Source organism: Pelodiscus sinensis, chromosome 5, assembly GCF_049634645.1.
Source record: "Pelodiscus sinensis isolate JC-2024 chromosome 5, ASM4963464v1, whole genome shotgun sequence".
NCBI classification, from domain to species: Eukaryota; Metazoa; Chordata; order Testudines; family Trionychidae; genus Pelodiscus; species Pelodiscus sinensis.
The window spans coordinates 75,412,126-75,424,146 of NC_134715.1; the positions used below are offsets into that span (position 1 = coordinate 75,412,126).

At 42.8% G+C, this 12,021-nt stretch overlaps 1 long non-coding RNA gene and 1 pseudogene across 2 annotated transcripts in view; one reads left to right on the forward strand and one right to left on the reverse strand.

The window, feature by feature from the left end:
• Window positions 1-12,021, reverse strand: part of LOC102451368 (protein FAM200C-like) — a 25,127-nt pseudogene continuing 13,106 nt past the window's right edge.
• Window positions 4,920-12,021, forward strand: part of LOC142829635 (uncharacterized) — a 9,646-nt gene continuing 2,544 nt past the window's right edge. The window contains exons 1-3 of one of the 2 annotated variants that reach the window (XR_012904258.1): window positions 4,920-5,283; window positions 8,692-8,743; window positions 9,423-9,516. This is a non-coding gene — a long non-coding RNA (uncharacterized LOC142829635). Of the gene's footprint in view, window positions 5,284-6,131; window positions 6,490-8,691; window positions 8,862-9,422; window positions 9,517-12,021 lie in introns of those variants that run through there. The other variant, XR_012904259.1, reaches the window with a different exon arrangement.

Genomic DNA, 12,021 nt, shown 5'->3' on the forward strand with positions numbered 1-12,021 from the left:
GCTCACCCACCTCTTCTTTACCATCATCCAACCCCCTCCCCTTTTAACAAAAAATTCAATTTGTAATTTAAAATTAAAAATAAACACAAAAACTTGGTATAAAAATTATTTAAAATTAAAAATATGCACAAATAGTTTTTCTTGGCACAAAAATTTAATAAAAATGTAATTTAACATAAGAAATAGCAGAAGCAAATTGAATTTAATGTGACGGATGATGCTGCATTTTCTTCATGTGTTGGGAAATCCTAGGTTTGAAAGATGAAAGTGCACAACACAAATCGTTTTCAACATCCAGTCGATTTCTTTGTTTTGTTTTTAATGTGACTAAACTTAAGCTTTTTTCAGAGGTACATTGACAAAAATGGAAGAATAATACATAGCGCTTCTTCTCCAACTTTCGAGTACATTGGGAAATATTTTATCCAAAATTCCTCCAAGCTTGTGTTTCGAAATAATCTTTCACACTTGAATCATATTTTATTTTGAGTGCTTGTTCTTGTAATACTTCTGGCAATGAATCGACATCAACGTTGAATGGATTGCATACTAATTTATGAATGGGGTTGCCAAAAAAGTTGTCTGGAAAATAGCGGATGAATTCATCAGCAAGGCAGTCCAGATGAAACACAGTTTTGTTCTTCACATCCTCTTTACGAATGTCTTAGAAACCTTCATTTTTAGCAAGTAATGAAAATGTCAGAATAGACGAAAGTTAGGTGTCTGAGCTTGTGTTCGACGTTTCCAAAAATGGATTTTTTCCGTAAATGCCTTGATGGCATCGTGGTGCGCTAGAATGTTTGCAGTGTTGTTTCCTTGTAGCAAACAAATTGAGGTTGTTTAAAGATTAAAAAATGTCCACAAGGTATGTCAGTGAAAGTTGAAACGTTTGGTCTATAAATACTTGATATAACACTTCTTTCTTCTGTTGCTTGAGAAAAATTTCCACTTCGTCTTTCAGTTCGAATAATCTCGAAAGCATGTTACCTTTGGAAAGCCATCATACCTCCATGTGAAACAAAGGGGTTTTATGATCCACTCCCAAATTCGTGCAAAGAGCATCAAAAAGTCTTGTATTTAAAGCATGGTTCTTCACAAAATTGACAGCTTTGATGGCCAAATTCTATGAGTCACATAGGTCATCTGGAAGGGTTTTAGCAGCCAATGCTTGTCTGTGTATGATGCAGTGAGTTGTGGTTACAGCTGGGGTTTTTTCTTTCACCAATGTCACAAATCCAGAACGAGAGCCAAGCATTGCTGGAGCACTGTCTGTGCATATACCAACCAGTTTTCCCCATGGAAGTCTATTTTCTTCACAAGAGTTGGAAATCGTTTTCATAATAGCAGAAGTCTTTGATGTGGTTGTCAATTCCTTCAAAAAAAAGCAGTTGTTCTTTCACAGTTCCATTGTTAATGAATCAAAAGTAGACAAGCAACTGACAGCATTGTGCTACATCAGTGGTATCGTTGCACTGAATTGCGAAAAAAGGAGAAGCCAACACGGCTTCCACAACTTGAAGTTTAAGATCTTTCGCCAGCTCATCGATGTGACGTTTCATGGAATTGTCAGAAAGTGAAATTTCCGATAGTTTTTTCTTGCTTTCGACACCAAGCACAGTATCAGTTGCTTTCAACAAGCAAAGCTTCACAAGAGTTTCTCTGATTATGTGCGCTTTCTTGGCTTTAGCGTTAAGCAATGACAGTTCATAAGATGCTTCTACCGCTTTGGCTGACGCTTGATGAAAAGCTCCAGTAGTGTCCAGCTTCATGTGTTTCAAATTTTGAAGTTTAGCAGCAAAAAAATCTTTTGGTTTCTCTGTCAAAGCGCTGTGGTTCTTCGACAAGTGTCGCTCAAGACAACTAGGTCTCAAGGTATCATTGCTAAGAACTGTGTAGCATACTATGCATTGAGGATGATCAATCCCATTTTTTTCCATGACAGTGAAGTCATACTTAATGTAGTCTTCATCGTACTTCCTTTTCTTAATCGCAGCCATAATATATTAATTTAAAAAAATCTATAATAATAATTTTCCTGATTAGAATAAATTTAATGGATGCAAGTTACTTTGGTAAGTTATTGCAAACATTTATTTGCTACTACTATTACGTATTATATATATCCCACCACCAGTAATCGTGTAAGACCAGCTACCTACTCTCATGATAGAACAGTCCCAAACACTCCCACAAGCGTGCTAGAAAGTTCAAAAAAGTTCCATTGCCTTTTACATTGTTCTTTGGCCTCCCCACCAACTGAACCAATACCCGTACATGTCAAAAGGCAAAAAATATATATATATTCACATTTCATGGTATGAAATTTGAAAAATAAAATTTTTTTACAGTAGTGTCTCCAATCTTTTTACAGACAGATCACTTTTTAAATGTCAGGGCAACCCCAAGATCCCATCCCTTTTTAGAGGCCCCACCCTCTCCGTTTCACTCCTCTCCATCATTTGCTGTCACCAGTCCTTACTCACTCTTACTGGGTTGAGACAGGATGTGCAGGCTCTGGGGTGGGAATGAGGATTTGGGTGTGGGAAGGAGTGAAAAGTGCAAGCCCTGGGAGGGAATTTGAGTGCAGGAATAGGTGGAGAAGAGGCTTCTGGCTCAGGGAGGGGGCTCCAGGCTGGAGAATGTTGGGGTCAGGTGAAGTGTTGGGGTGCTGAGCAAACCACAGGCTTATGAATGTGAGGGTGTAGGAGTTCAGGTTAGGATGTATGAGGGGCTCAGGGCAGGGGGGTTGGAAGTATGAGGGGCTCAGGACACAGATTTGCAGTGTGTGGATTGTGCAGTAGTGTTGTGGCAGAAGACTGGGGATGTGAGATGCTCAGGACAGGGAGTTCCAGTGTATGATAGGCTCAGGTTTGAGGTATGTGTGGGGATGCAGGGGTGTTATGATGCTGTGGCCATATGGGGGCTTGGCCCCGACTGGGGCTTTGTGGGCCAGGCTTAATTTTTAAATAAAATATGTCCAGCACAAATGTTTCAGCATTGTCTTTATTTATGGGAAGAGTGGGGAGTCTGTTTTGGATCAGGGGTCACTGACCCACACAAAAATAAGTCAGGGAACACACAAGGGAGATGAAAAAAAAACCCAAACCCTCCTAGCCCCCCCAAATCTCACTGATGTGGCCCCAACTGAGACACCTCTCTCCCCTGGCACCTCAGCCCTATGGGGGGAGGGTAGGTAGGACTGAGGTTCAAGGCATCAGGCCAGATTAATTCTTCTGGGGTTCAAAGGTTAGTGGAATTTGTGGGTCCCTCTACACTCTGAGGTGGGGCCAAAAATGAGGGATCCAGTGAGCAGGACCGGGCTGCCAGTCAGTGAGATAGGGATGAGGTGCAGAATCTGGGTGGAAAATAGGCTACAGGAGCGAGCTGGGGGTAGGTGTCTGGCCAGGAGGTAGGGGTTAGGAGCAGGGTCCTGATGAGGCCCTGAGCAAGAGACAGGGGGCAGGTCAGGCCCTGGGCAGGGTACTCATGCGAGTCTGGGCAGGGGAGCAGAGTACTTAGAGTCTGGGCAAGGGGGAAGGGTACTTGTGGGGGTTTGGGCAGAGGGGCATGGTTCTCATGGGGGTTTGGGTAGGGTATTCGTGGGAGTCTGGACAGGGGGTAGGGTGCTCGTGGGGGTCTGGGCAGTGGGGGTCTAGGCAGAGGGGGCATGGTACTCGTGGGGGTCTGGATAGAAGGGCAGGATACTTGTGGGGGTCTGGGCAAGGGGAGAGGACAGCAACCAGGTCTGGGGTCTCAGAAAGCACGTGTGCCCAGCTCTGTGGCCCCTATTGTGTGTGTGTGTGTGTATGGGGGGGAAATTAGCACCTTTTCAAAGTCAGCTCCAAATTAGCACCTTTTCAAAGTGGCTCTGGGGCTTGTCTGTAGCCCTGGGAGGAGGTAGGAAGACAGACCTGGGGAAGCCACCCTGCAAAACAAACAGTTAAAGATGAATTTTGGGTGAGCTAATGCCAGCATTCCCTCTCAAAAGCTCCCAGTGTGTCACTATCCCAATCCCTTTATTTCAGGTACTCTACAATTCCACTCCCGCAGTGCTTGGGGCTCTGTGTCTTCTCTTCCCCATTCCCTCTACCACCATTATCCTTCCCTGTCCTCCTTCCCCAATATGTGACTGCTCCCTTTTCTCTGTTCCTTTCCATGCCAAGGCTTCTATGTTGTGATGGATGGGAGGGGTACTGCCTGTAAAGGATTAAACTCTGGGGGCTATGTCTACACTCGCGGCTTCTTGTGTGAGAAATATGCAAATGAGGCTAAGTGTGGAACATCGCCGAGCCTCATTTGCATACCTAATAAGCCACCATTTTTGCAGAAGAGGCTCTTGTGCCAGAAGGAGCTATCTACACTGCCCCTTCTTGTGCAAGAAAACCCTTCTTGTGCAACATCGTTAGTCCTGAAAATAATCAGCGTAGCGGCATTGCGCAAGAGGGTTTTTCTTGCGCAAGAAGGGGCAGCGTAGACACTTCTTCTGCAAAAATGGTGGCTCATTAGGTATGCAAATAAGGCTCGGCAATATTCCACACTTATTCCAGTGCTATTTGGCTATTCATCAACATGGACCATTTGTTGTAAGCATGGGAGACCTGATCATACACTCAATAGCATGAAAACTACCCAAATGGGAAATGGATGTACCTATGCAATTGTTGGGCTAATCCAGGTTTGCTTTAAAAAAAAATCACCCACCAAAACATAGGCTAATTGTGCCTTCGTTATTCCAGGAGCACCCGGGGGATAGGTTAGAATGCTACCTGGAGCACATTCCTACAAGGTAGCAACTTTCTACATTACATCGCCCGCTGCAATGAAGCCCGGGAACCAGAATGAAGCTCATGGGATCACCGGAGGAAGACCCATTGCGGGGCCCACGGCCGGTGCAGCGGGCGCTCCGGTTTGAAGGCGAATCCAGGGACAGCGGGACGCCGCAGGGAGCTACGGGGGCGCGGACATCGCTACCAAGGCTTCGGCACAGCAGCCTCGCCGAGCCCCCCCCCCCGGCCCTCATTACCCGAGTGCAGCGAGGGGGGCATCAGAATGTCCGGTCCCCGCCCGCTCCAGAGCGGACTCTGCAGCCCCGCCCGCATCAGGAATGGGGGGGCGGGGCGATGTAATCGGTATAATGTATTCACACGCGATTTGCATAAGGCGGGCACAACAGCGCCGGGCGCTCTGTGGTAAATTCTTGCCTGTAAAGGGGGCAGCGGATTTTCGTTTGAAGAAGGACGTGGAACATGTTGGGTCCCGCTGCTGAAGTGGGTCTCTGGGGAGGTGTGAGATGAACACTCTCGCCGTGTGGGGCTGCGGAGCGGTGCCGCGTGACTCGCTGTGACTGTAAAGTGGTGAATCATGCAGGGAGATATAAGGCGGCCCGCAGAACTATCCTCGGAGGGCGTTCTGAAGACCTGCACTCTAGGCCACGCACTGAGGACACTGGTTCCTCTCGGGCACCCAGCCCGCCTAGGGGAAAGTCCCCGGACCCCGGGCAGAGAGTGCCGCTCGCTCTAGCGCGCAGTGACCCGCCTCGCAAGCTCACAGTCTCTCCGCCGAGAAGCCCCCCGGGCTGAGCGGGTGGGCGCGGGATGGGCTGCCCGTCACCCCGACAGTAACGCAGGTAGTGCGCGCGCCGCACCAACACAACGGGGCTCATTCTCAGAACGCCCCTTTTTCCGCACCGCTGCGAGATTGGAGCCTGTGACCGAGAGGCTCAATTTGTCATGAACAGTCCTTGATATTGCAGAGCATTCCCTGGGAATCCAGTACAACTGAGACCAATAATGGGGAATATAAAGTGCGGCAGTTAAATTGTACACTGGACAGTAAAAAAGAAAGGAAAAAAAAGGGGGGGAAGGATTAAAAAGTCCAAACAAAATATTTTACTCAGGGTGGATTAGGGTGGATCAAACCAAATTAATTTATGTGTTGAAATGTATGTGTTGCGGAATTGTTGATCAAATAACTGATTTGATCAGCTGTGAACCTTGACATAAATAACTAATTGGCATCTCTTGCATTGTCTGGGTCAGGACTTAAAGCCATTTGGGTGCATTGCAAACAATGGGATGCAGATGGAAAAAGCATGGCATATACATGCTTTGTAGTTTTGATTAAGCAGACAAAAGATGTATAAATGAGATGAGTAAATAGATTTCAACCTAACTAAAGAATCAGGATCATTAGAAGGAACTTATTCCACCAATTGAACAATAAATCCAAATCCTGCTCACCTGATGCATGTGTGGTTTCAGTCACCTAAATGCAATCAAGCACTAGATTCATGTAGGATATACTTATATGCTTTCTGACTGTGGTCGTGTAGTTTTGTGTGTATGGATAGAAATGCAAGAAGTGCTGCTCTGTGGTTAACAGCAATGGTGAAAACTTTTAGGGTAAAAAGTGCTCAGGTGTTTTTTATCAGGGCTTGTGACAAGTCCCTAGACTTTCTATTGAGTTGAATGGACATGAGATTTGGACAAGGTATATTTATCCAGATTTTATTTTTAATTATAAGATTTTTTTTCTTTAATGTGTTTATTTTATGGCTTTCTTTAACTGTACACTGCTAATAATTAACTGAACCACCTTTTTTTTTTCCTGTGCCAAACTTCAGTGCTGTCCAAATTCCCTTTCTCTATTTGCTTTCTCTGTTTGGTACTGTTTCCAAACTACAGCTACAAAATAAGTTCCAAAAGGAAACACCACTGAGAGCTAATTGCATAGGTGTTCAAAATATGAGTGTTGTCACTGGGTGGTTTTCTTTTGGTGGTCCTTCAGTATACTCAGACCCTGCCAGACTCCTAGGGCAAGGATTCTTCCTGATAGGGGAAAAATAAAAGTTGGTGAATCTCCCAAATATCACCCACAATAGCACAAAAATGATACTTTCCTTACAGTAAATTTTGCAAACCTGTAATCTGTCCTCTCCTATCTTACACCAGGGTTTAGATAGTTAACAATTAAACGATCATCATGACTTACTAAGATTAAAAAAGAGAATGGATATTTATATGGCTATCCATATAAGAATAATTTAAAAATTCTAGATGAGGATATTAAACGTGTGCTTCAGTACTTAAAAAACAACCAATGGTCTAGTAGCACCTTAAAGACTAACAAAACATGTAGATGGGATTATGAGGTTTTGTGGGCACAGCCCACTTCTTCAGATGGCTCATGATACTATCTACATACAGGCAGTCCCTGGGTTACGTACAAGATAGGGACTGTAGGTGTGTTCTTAAGTTGAATTTGTATGTAAGTCGGAACTGGTACATATTGTAGGGGAAACTCTAGCCAAACATTTCTCCAGAGCTCAGTTTTATTCTCCCACACCTCACTTCCCTCAGGCCTTTATTCTCAAGCTGAGGTGTCTGCTGAGAAAAGCTGCTCCGCGTCTCCCTGGTCTGCTGGGGGGAAGCAGCTAGTGTGGGGTTACCTCACCCCGTTTGTAAGTAGGGATCCGATGTAAGTCGGATCCATGTAACCCGGGGACTGCCTGTATTTTATTAGTCTTTAAGGTGCTACTAGACTATTGGTTGTTTTAAGTTTTTCCTGTTACAGACTAACTTGGCTACCTCTCTGAAGCTTCAGTACTTAAGTCAGTCTATTAACTATTATAGCATGAGACGTAAGGAGGGGACAGACAGACTACTCCTATTTCTGCCCGCTATAGGTTCTTATTAAACATTCCTCTTAAGCATCTGGTATTTGCAATTGTCCAGGATACTGGACCAGATGGAACTTGGGTCTGATCTAACATTGCAATTTCCATGTTTCTATCATGGGGCATCTGCCTTCGTTTTAGTTGAATAGGACTGTTCAGATCTCTAAAAGCTATTTTTCTGGCTCTCTGCTGACTCATCTCTGCACTGAGCAATTAGTATTCTGAGGTTTTTTGCTTCAACCATAACATATAGGGTTTTTTTTAATTAAGAAAGAAAGCGGAGATTCTGAAAAACAAGATATCTTCAGATAATTGCTAGCAGTTCCTGAGCCTTGGTCTGGTGATTCACTGGGATGGAGCTAGTTGAGCTTCTAAACCAATAGTATATATAGCAGACATTTGTATTACATTCTGGCAACTCCTCCACCATTTTATAATGTTTCTTTCTTAACCTCTTTTCTCCTCTAATTTGTCATTCTGAACAGCCATATGTTAGTGCTATGTTAAATGAATTAAATATCAAAATGCTGTCAAAGAACCAAAGCAACCACCAAGGGATAGCACAGATTTGTTAAGTTATTTTGGGAGAAACTGAAATAAAAGCTCAGTGTTCTAGTTTCATCAGATGGCTCTGAAATCTCTCAGATGGAAGGGAGCTAACATTCCTTGCTTTGGTGTCTGTTTATTGGTGAAAGCAGCTCCCACATTTATTTCAAAGAAAAATGTTATCTTCAGAATCTTCTGTTTCTGCTCTATAAACATATTTTTTTCACACAAATGTGTGTGTCATATGTTGTACCCAAATGTATGTGATTTACAGCCCTTAGCTATTATTTTACATGCCATTTACATGACTTTCTTATTTGGTACTATGACGGAGGATGTGTTTCCATTTTCAAGGTTTTCTTTGAAATATATTCTAATCACTTAAACTTGTTTTCATCTCTCATGTAATCTACTGTCGGACTATATAGATTTATCTAGAATAAAATTAAAATTATTCCTCTTTCTTGTAGGAATAAAAGACTGAATGACTGAAGACCTAGGCTGATGTCAGCAAAATGCAGAGTATGTTCTGAGTGATCCAAGATGTTGTACTGCTTGCATCTGACTAATCAGGCACACTCATTTCTACCTGCACTGAAGATAACTTCATGTTTGAGTATTTGAAAATAACTTCTATCTGGTACTATTTTCAACATTTATAAAAATCAGAGAGAGGAGTGGAAATATTCTACTGAGTGCTGTTGCGGAGTGAGAATTTGAAAATGGTCTGTGAGGATTTGCATCATATACAAGTGTCTATACAAATAAGGCAATACATAGCAGGCTTTCAGTGTGCCCAGTTCAGTATTTTCCCCCACCAGCTCTTATATTTGAAACTAGAGCCTTTTAAAGAATTGCCATTTTGCAGTTGACTGACTGTGGCTCAGATAGGCTGCCAAGCTATTTACTGTGCCCTTATTTGAGATGAGTTCACATTCAACACAAATATTTGTTACGTAACCAGAAAAACAGATTTACCCATTCTCTCCCACTTTTCTAATCTTCTTGTGTTTTTGACATATTTTAAGAGATATAACGATGCTGAGTAACTTCAGTGAGGTGTTGCCAATATTTCAATAATTTTCTGCAAAAAATCCTTTGATCTGTGAGGAATATCATGCCTTGAAGTCATATGTTTGCATAGAAGAGGGATGAAGGGCTGGGGAATTATTAATATTTATTATCATTTGTATTGCCATAGTACCAAGGAGCTATAGTCATGGATCAAGATCCGATTGTGCCAGAATATGTAAAATTCTCCTTTTCCATGACACCTACAGACAATTCAACAACTGGTAGGTGCTGTTAGACCACTGCCTGTCATCTGACCATTATTGTCCCATTGTTTCCTTGTACTCTTCAGACTGTGCCTGTATCCATCTATTGTCTCTTGTCTTTCTTAGATTTTAAGTTCTTTGGAGTAGGACCTCTCTCTTTGTTCTATATTCCTCAAAAATGAGGTTTACAGGGTTCTTTCAAAAAAAGGGGGGGGAGGAGTTGCGTGAGAACCCCCATCTAGACTGCTTTAAAAAAAAACTTCCAAAAAAGAGATCAGAAGAAGATCTGGAAGATCTTTTGGAAGCTGAGGGTAGTCTAGATGTGCCCATGTAAAACAAAAAGAGAGGCCCTACTCTAAAGAGCTTAAAATTTAAGAAAGAAAAGAGAAATCTGTGTGGCCATTTAATTTCTTTCCACTTGCTTGGAAAAATATCTGCCTACCTCTATCTAAATTTTAGAATGTATCTGTCTGCAAGTCTGTTTGTTCAAGAATTTCTCCTAAGCAGTAAGAGCTGGGACCACCAAATTTGGAATGTAGCTTTTTCTTATCTTAACTTAAAGGAAGCTCAGGATTTGCTTGAACCAGGAAAACAGGATGTGCCTGGAATTTGATAGTTTCATGGAAAGGGAGGGGGGAGAGAGAGGAGGGACACGATCCTCACACCCAGTGCAATGAGCCCACAGGGGAGAGCTATATTGCAGAGTGACCACTGGGGGCAGATGCACCACCAACATAGTGGCCAGCTGGGGAGGGGGCTCTGCCTCCTTGCCTAAAGCCCGTTCCCACCACCCTTCCCCCTCAATCAAGGGTGCCATTTGTGGGAGTTAGGGGGGACAGTAGCCCCACTCCTAAGTTTGAACCCCTGGATTTCATACTTAGCGTCTGTTTAAAGCAGCATGCCCTAGCTCCAGAAGCAGTTCTTAAATGCAACAGAACTTGAGCCACTTGCAACTTTGCCTTTGGGACAAAGTGTTTGTTATAAAAAGAGGGAGGTAGAGTGATTAAGAACAAAAGGCTGGGCATTCAAGTAACTGAAGGATCATTAGATCATCATGAAAACATTGCTGGGTACTCCACTTAAAAGATGGGGGCGGGGAGTAGGAAGGAGTGTTGTGCTATTGGGCTTTGCATTTGGATTACTTCTCTGAAACCTCTCATAAATGTTCTTGAAAATGGGGTGAACAATGACTAATCCAAAGATGACTGCAAAGAGTTACAAGGGGATTTCACAAAACTGGGTGATTGGGCAACACAAGGGCAGATGGAATTCAGTATTAAGTGCAAAGTAATACACATGGTAAAATATAATCCTAACTGTACATCCAAAAATGATGGGGTCTAAAATAGCTGTTACCTCTCAAGAAAGAGATCTTGGAATCATTATGGATAGTTCCCTGAAAATATCTGTTCAATGTGCAGCGGTAGCTTTTGGTTTTTGTACTAACAGAATATTGGGAATCATTAGGAAAGGAATAGATAATAAGATAGAATACCATACTGCCTCTATATAAATATTGTATGCCTGTGGTGTCCAGCCAGTTCTGAAACAATAGCCACTATAGTGGGTACTGCTATAGCGAACTAACTACAGTCAACCGGCCAAATAGCCACATGTTAGTGGCTAGCATGTTGGACACCACAGCTGTATGCAGATCTGGTTACCCTATCTAAAAAAAGATATAATGGGTTTGGAAAAGGTGCAGAAAGGGCTATAGAAACAGTTAGGGGTAAATTACAGCTTTCATATGAGGAGAGATTAACAAGACTCTGACTTTTCAGGTTGGAAAATAAAAGACTAAAAATCATGATGGTGTGAAAAAATAGAATAAGAAAATGTTATTCATTTCTTCACTAACAACACAAGAAGATCACCCAATCAAATTTATAGGCAGCAGATTTAAAACAAAATAAATTATGTTTTCACAGTCAACTTGTGGAACTCTTTGCCAGGAGATGGTGGCAAAGGCCCAAACCATAACATGGTTCCAATAAGATCAAAATAAGTTCGAGGATAGGTCCATCAATGGCTACTAGCCAAAATGGGCAGGAGTGGTGTCCCTAGCTTCTGTTTGTCAGAAGCTGTAAATGGGCAACAGGGGATGGATCATGATGATTGCCTCTTCTGGGTTTTTTTCCTTCTGAAATACCTGGCATAGGCCACTATTGGAAGACCGGATATTGGGCTAGAAGGACCATTGTTCTGACCCAGAATGGCCATTCTGATGTTTTTATATAGAACTGAAATACCTCTGCCCCCAGCTGTAACCCACTATACCCCACTCCCCTTCCAGAGCTGAGATAAAGCACAGGAGTCCTGATGTGGTCGGTCTCTCCCTCTCCACAGAATTAGTAAAAAGTAAGAATATATGTTAAACTTTTAAGGCTAACCAGTGTCCCTTAAGTGACTTTCCACAAGATGTCAGAATATGTTAGTGTTAGAGCTGAGCGGGTCTAATATTTATTTTATTTTCTTTCTTTTATATAGTACAGGCAGTCCCCGGGTTACGTGGATCCGACTTAT